The sequence below is a fragment of the Protopterus annectens genome, chromosome 8.part0 (genome assembly GCF_019279795.1).
Source record: "Protopterus annectens isolate FY-2018-M chromosome 8.part0, PAN1.0, whole genome shotgun sequence".
Classification (NCBI taxonomy): domain Eukaryota; kingdom Metazoa; phylum Chordata; order Ceratodontiformes; family Protopteridae; genus Protopterus; species Protopterus annectens.
Genome location: NC_056741.1, coordinates 580,313,703 through 580,320,815, shown reverse-complemented (window position 1 = coordinate 580,320,815; position 7,113 = coordinate 580,313,703).

Here is a 7,113-nt window from a genome sequence, read left to right as displayed (position 1 = left end):
GAAACAGTCTCACAGTAGATGTATGTTTTTTTTTTTTTTTTTTTGGGGGGGTGTGTCAGCAAGAAAAAACTTCTTTATAAAGAAGCAGTGTATATATTAAAGTTTGATACTTTGTTTCCAAAGGGTATGAATGTTGATTTTAATTTGCATATATTACTTTAAATATTTTTAAGTGTTTGATGATATTACCTGATGACTTTATTGTTTAATTGCTTATTTAGCAGTGTATATAAACCAAGTGTGTGCTGTGAAGTAACTGTGTACTCCAAGAAGGCAGTGTATGCCAAGACGTCAGAAAGGAATACATTTTATTAATTGGGTTCCTGGTCTTTGTTCTTCGTTATATTTGCGGCCTTTGCTTTGCTGCTTTGCTGTTGTTTTTGTCACAGTAGATGTATATAGGGTTTTCTAGGAAGACCATAGCAAAATTAGAAATATATACAAAGTCATTGCAAACCTCTCTTTGTCAAGGCTTCATTGGGAGATATCTTTAGAATAAATATACATAACTTTCAAGATGTTTTGATAAAGGGGGTGGGGGTTGCTGATTTTTGTACACAAGTTATCTTTAGTGGCAGTATTGCTCAGGAGTGAACCAGTAATAAATGAAAATGTATAATCATAATTTTGTTAAACAGGTAATATAACATTTGTCCAGCAAAAGTGAGGTGTTAACCATAGATGTGTTCCATGTGATGCAGCTGTGAAATGAGTGGCACTATGTAACTGTATATGAAGATTTTTTTTTTCTTCCAGAAGGTCCATCCTGTGTTTGTTTTTTTTTTTTGTTTTTTTATTACTATGCTTTGTGCTTTACTCCTGCACATGTATATTGCACTCTTCTGATTGGCTGATGCATGTTTTGCATATTTCTTTCTTGGGCATTGTTAGAATTACTAAATAACTACTAATGAATAAAACCCAATCACACTATATAAAAATAACGTGTCAAGAAGTGATACAAATGTTTAGAGCTTTCTTTCTGTAACCCAGAATGAACTTTGTATTGTGTCATAATAAATTCTGTGTGGTGTGTTTTTAAATGTTGATAGAATTACTAAAACTTGATCTGATATATTGTATGGCTGTTGCTTCAAATGTAGAGCCAACTAGATGATGTTAAATACTATAAAATAGTTGATATTTTCTAACACTGGGTTAATGTATGCAGTTTGTGTTTATTTACAAGAGCTGATGTCTTTCATGGTAACTGCAGATGTTAGCTGTATGTATATTTATGTGTTGGGAGATTATTTCAAAGCTGGTATAGCAAAAAAGCTCTATAAGCTAGTTCCTATTTTAAGGTATAACCAGTCGTGAGTAAAACAGTAGCTCCACAGAAGTCATCTATTTAGAAAGCCACTGCAATGTTACATTCCATGGTTATGGTAATATATCCTTACCTGGCTCAGAATCATAGGGTCCCAATTTTTGATATTTGATTGCCAGAGCAACATATCGGGGCGTGACAATGCAGCAGCTCAGCACCTCATGATGCATACTTAACCTCTCCGGGCCTTTTGCTTAGTATCCAAATGCAATTCAGCATGGAACTTTAGCCTTGAGAGTGGTCACAGGAATTTGGGATATGAGAATTCCTGAGGTCAGAGTAGTACCATTTCAGTCATGTTAATGTTTGTGTTGTATCTTACTGTACTTATCTTCCTTCTCCATCAAACACAAACCTAGATTGTTTTGAGCACAATACTGAAATATCAAAACATGTAAGTGTCAAAATGGATTTTCTTTAGTAGAATTATTTTAGACATTACAACTGTCAAAATGGATTTCTGTATTTCAGACCAGAAATGTTTGTATTCTAAAAGGCATGGGAGCATCTGAATATGTGAGCTGTTTGGTTAGCTGTTATATACCTAGATCAACTTTATTACAAGCTGAGATAAGTATAAACTTGCAGTGTGATAAGATAGTACTGTATTTTATTTTTCTGTTTATTTATTTGTTTCATTGAATATGGTCTTAAAGATAGAACTGCATTTTATTTTTCTCTTATTTATTTGCTTCACTGAATATTGTGATCTCTCTTTTCTCTGCAGTAGTTTCCTGCCCTCCCTACCTGTTCTTGTTGTGGTATTAATCTTGGTGGCTTTGGAATTGCCTGCCCCGCCTGTAAATTTGTGTTTGAACATTCCTCCTGAGTTCATCTCATATGCTCATTCAACCGAGTACAGTGCGATCATATTTTGATTTCAGACACTCCTACCAGTCCCATCTGTTCAGCTGTATCGCAGCTCTATCCCAGTCTAGTGTCATTAGCTCATTCTATCTAACACAGAGAGAACATTTGAGTAAGCCAACCCACTTGGTTCCTTGACCTTGAATTATCTTCTGTTTCTCTTTTCTCCCTTTCCACTTTACTTTTGTGTTCTGACTGAGTCTGCTTCTCAGCTGATAAGTATATTTTTTTGCACTTTTTAACTGTTCAGAGTTGAAGTAAACAATAATTGAATTCAGTTTAGAATACAGTTTGAATAAATTGCTTTAATATTGCTACACACTCAAGTGTGCTAGCTTGTACTGCACTTGAATGGTTTTTAGTGCTGTTTTAGCTGATTTTCTGTAACAAAAAAAAAATTCTAATCTTGTTTCCTGCCTTTCCTGTAACTAGTCTAGTCCAGATACAGATTTGCTGTATCCAGGACTGTCTGTAAGCTTTTCTGTATTGGTTTGAAGCCTTCTAGCTTATCAGTGGGTGTGGTAAGCACTAGATAGCCTACAAGAGTGGTTTCTTGCCCAGAAATTGTAGTTGTTTGGCTGTTTGGGCAGTTTTTCCATCTCTTTCAACTTTCTGGTTTAAAAGCCCATATTGCACTTCTTTCCCACCTTTCCTGTAACTAGTCTAGTCCAGATACAGATTTGCTGTATCCAGGACTGTTTGTAAGCTTCTGAGAGGTGCCAAGGTCTGCTCTTCAGTTTTTCCCTTAGATCTGCTAGTTCTGTCCTCTCCAGCACTTTTACTAGCTTATTTGTCTAGCACTTTACCATACCAGACTTCTTGTAGCAATTACTGTAGCACACAAAAATGCTACCATCACTAAACGTTCTACAAGGAAACCGCTCCAGTACTTATTATTAGTGCCCACCCCTATAGGCATGTCTAAATGTCAGTTCCCTGTGCCTTCTCCTGTTAACCTGGTGAACTTGGGCATCCTGAGGCAATGTAGCAACTGCCTCATGTACACCGACAACCCTCTCCTCTTACCTCCCAACACTCAGACTTGTGAGAGATGCACTTATATAGCCAAATTGGAAGCCACGCACTCTCCAGCCAATACCGGAATAGCTGGTCAAGGGGAGAAGGTCAACACTTGCACCACACCACATGGAACACATAGCCCTCCAGAACACACACCAGCACTGCCTTCTCATAAAAACACAAACCACACACCCACCTTCACGGAGGCTGTCAATAAAAATCAACCCAAACAGCAGAGACATCCAAGGCAGAAACGCACTCGACCACCACAACACAACACTAATCACGAGACACATAACTTTTCTAAACAGTGTGCCACTCAACCAATGCCCCTAAGGCAAAACAGCATGCCCAGCACACTAGTCATATATGACTCGATAGTGAGGCACACTGATGTCCCACTCACTAGGCTGAATAAGGAGAAAGTAACAGTCAGCTGCCAGGATCCGCCATACAATGCATGCACTCAGGTCTCTCAACAACAGGTACAAATATGACTCTGTCATTGTACATGTGTGTATAAAATGACCTGAGATGTACCTCCCTGGACTACATGAAAAGCAACTCACAGCAAAAAACTCAGTCTTCAGGATAAAGTGCCTCCGTAGTACAAAATGAAGAATTATGGAGCATAAACGCAAAGGCACACCACTGGCTCGAATACTCAATGAAACTCTTTACTGAAAGTAGAACAGTAAGCGCTTTCGCGTTACACAGAACGCTTCTTCAGGCTTAATGAAATTTTAAAAGCAAACTGCCATTTAAATAGCTCTTTATGCATCACCTGACCCATAAGTGCCTACAATTAAAAACTAAGTGGTATACATAGCTATATGTATATAAATATAGACTTAAAATGTATAAAAAATATATAAAATATATCAAAAATACTATAAATGCAATGCTCTAAAATATACATATAAAAGATATGGAATGTATGAATAATTTACTAATAAAAACTCTCTATACCTGCTTGATAATTCTAATATGGGTAAACACAATCATAACTAAACTGTTTACCTAACACTATATTAAAAGACACCAAACCATCACCACAAGACAACAAGTATGTATAAGGTAACTAAAAACGCTACTCTCACCATGTGGCAACTCGTATGCGAATATTGTAATGGCCTACTGGGATCACACTCATGTAATGAACAACATGGTGTTTAGTGAGAATATTAGGTATTATAAACATTTTGTTGACAATGTCTTTGTAATATGGAAAGGTAGTTTAGTGAGTTTGACAGTTTTTCTTGAATATATAAATGGCACCACTAGTTTCCTTAAGTTTACAGCTAAATTCTCTAAGGAAGAGATTGATTTTCTTGATGGTCTCTATTATTATGAGCACAAAGGAGATTCAGACACAACTATACAGGAAGAGTTGTAGAAAAAATACATTACTATATAGGAGTAGTATGCATCCTCCTCATGTTTATAAAAATATAGTAAAAGGACAAGGACTAAGAGTATCTAGGTTAACCAGCCATGACAGAACTTTTGATAGGACTATAAATAAATTAAAATACGAGTTCAAGGAGAGAGGATATAAAGACAGAGAGAGTGCAGGAGTGTTGGACACTATATCTATGGTCAGACAAGATAGGGGCAAACTCTTCTTTAAACAAGGTGAACATCATTCATATAGAAGAGGTACCAGTAATCAGACACAGAGGCTTACTATTCCCTACACTAACAATAATAAGAAAATTAATGAGGTTATTAGCAAGCACTGGAATATTCTGACTATGGATGAAACGGTGTTACAAATAGTAGGGGAACGACCAAGATACTCTTACAGGAATACTAAATCACTTAAGAGAATACTCTGCTATGAGGATAATACTAAAGGTACAGTACAGTCAGACAGGCTGCCGGAGTTGTAATCACTGTAAGTTCATGAAGAATGATAACACCTTTAAACATCCTGATTCCGGGAAGCTGTATAGTTTTAAACATTACACTGATTGTAAGTCTAGGAATTTGGTTTATTTAGCTCAGTGTTCAAAATGTGAATCTTTCTATATTGGAAAGACCAATAGAACATTAAGAGAGCGTAAGAGAGCACTTGTACGCCATAAGATGAGAAGATAAGCATAAAGCCTTAGTGAGGCACACTATCAGCAATGATTTAAGTAATAAATTTAGTTTTATGGCCATAGAGCTTATTAGAACCAGTACTAGACTAGGGAATATAAAGAACTATACCGAAAAGGAGGAAAATAAATTATTCCTGAGGTATCAGGCAGATAAGGGACATGGCCTTAATGAAAAGGTAAGCTTGAAACCTTTTCTGAAAGATAGACCGGTCAATCGCTGAATCTTCACTTGGTTTCACAGTATTAGTTATATTTTTCAGTAGGGGACATTACACCTCAGTCTATTGTTATTTATTCCACAAATCACTTATGTCTTTATTTATAGGCCGCCATGCTTGCTAATGAGAGTAGCGTTCTTCGTTACCTTATACATACTTGTCTTGTGGTGATGGTTTGGTGTCTTTTGATATAGTGTTAGGTAAATAGTTTAGTTATGATTGTGTTTCCCCATATTAGCATTATCAAGCATTATCATGCAGGTATAGATAGTTTTTATTAGTAAATTATTCATACATTCTATATCTTTTATATGTATATTTTAGAGCATTGCATTTATAGTCTTTTTGATATATTTTTTATACATTTTAAGTCTATATTTATATACATATACCTGGATATATAGCTATGTATACCACTTTAAGTTTTTAATTGTAGAGAATTATGGGTCAGGTGATGCATAAAGAGCTATTTAAATAGCAGTTTGCTTTTAAAATTTCATTAAGTCTGAACAAGCATTCTGTGTAATGAGAAAGCACTTACTATTCTACTTTCAATAAAGTGTTTCACTGAGTATTCGAGCCAGTGGTGTGCCTTTGTGTTTATGCTCCATAATTCTGCATGAAAAGAGACATGGAGGAGCTCTTGGATTATGTAGCCTAGGCGGGTATGACCCTAGCCCTGAGCAGCATCCTATCATCACCCAGAATGATACCACAGTGCAAGCAGAAAATGATTGATTTCAACAATTGGCTAAGTTTCTGGTGCCATTCTAAGGGGATCCAGCATTTGTCTGCCTTGGATGACATGATTGACAGACCTTGATGCTTTGCCAGACATGGCCTGCATCTGTCACCCCTGGGCTTCCAGATACTGGCCAAGGCTCTTGCCACCCCTATAGTGCCTTTTAGATAGTGTTCCAAAGACCAAATTACCACCATAGCAGCTACAAACAAATGCAATCTGAGGGTCATGCCGCTCAATGCTAGAAGTCTAAATCTCAAAATGCACTCGCTCGAAGCACTCCTTAAAATTAGACATCGGCATTTGTGCTGTAACAGAGACCTGGTCCAAGGCAGCAGAAACAGCCCTGCACTACCAGGCTATAACTCATTCCACACCTTTCGGCCCCATAACTTGGACCGAAGCTCCTAAGGTGGTGGTCTTTCCATATTCATAAAGGATATGCACACCTCCAGACTGGTAGCCCAGCATAACGCATCAGAGCTACTTCAGGTGCAGCTAACATTGGGTAAGACAGCGATTCAGGTCATAGCCTGTTATAGGTCTCCAACCATGTCCCAAGACACTCACTCCATGTTCCTAAGCACCCTGGAGAATATTAGGGTCCAACCTAACACACTCATACTGGGCGACTTCAACTTACCCCTCCATTAACTGGGAAAACTACTCATGTACCAGTACATTTGCCCAATGTTTCCTGGAATTCATTAATTCCAGTGCCCTGGACCAGCTCATTCTTACCCCCACTAGATGTAGGAACATCCTTGACCTGGTCATTTCTAACATGGGCGACCATTGCTCTACACCAATAGTCAACTCCTCCCTGGTTAG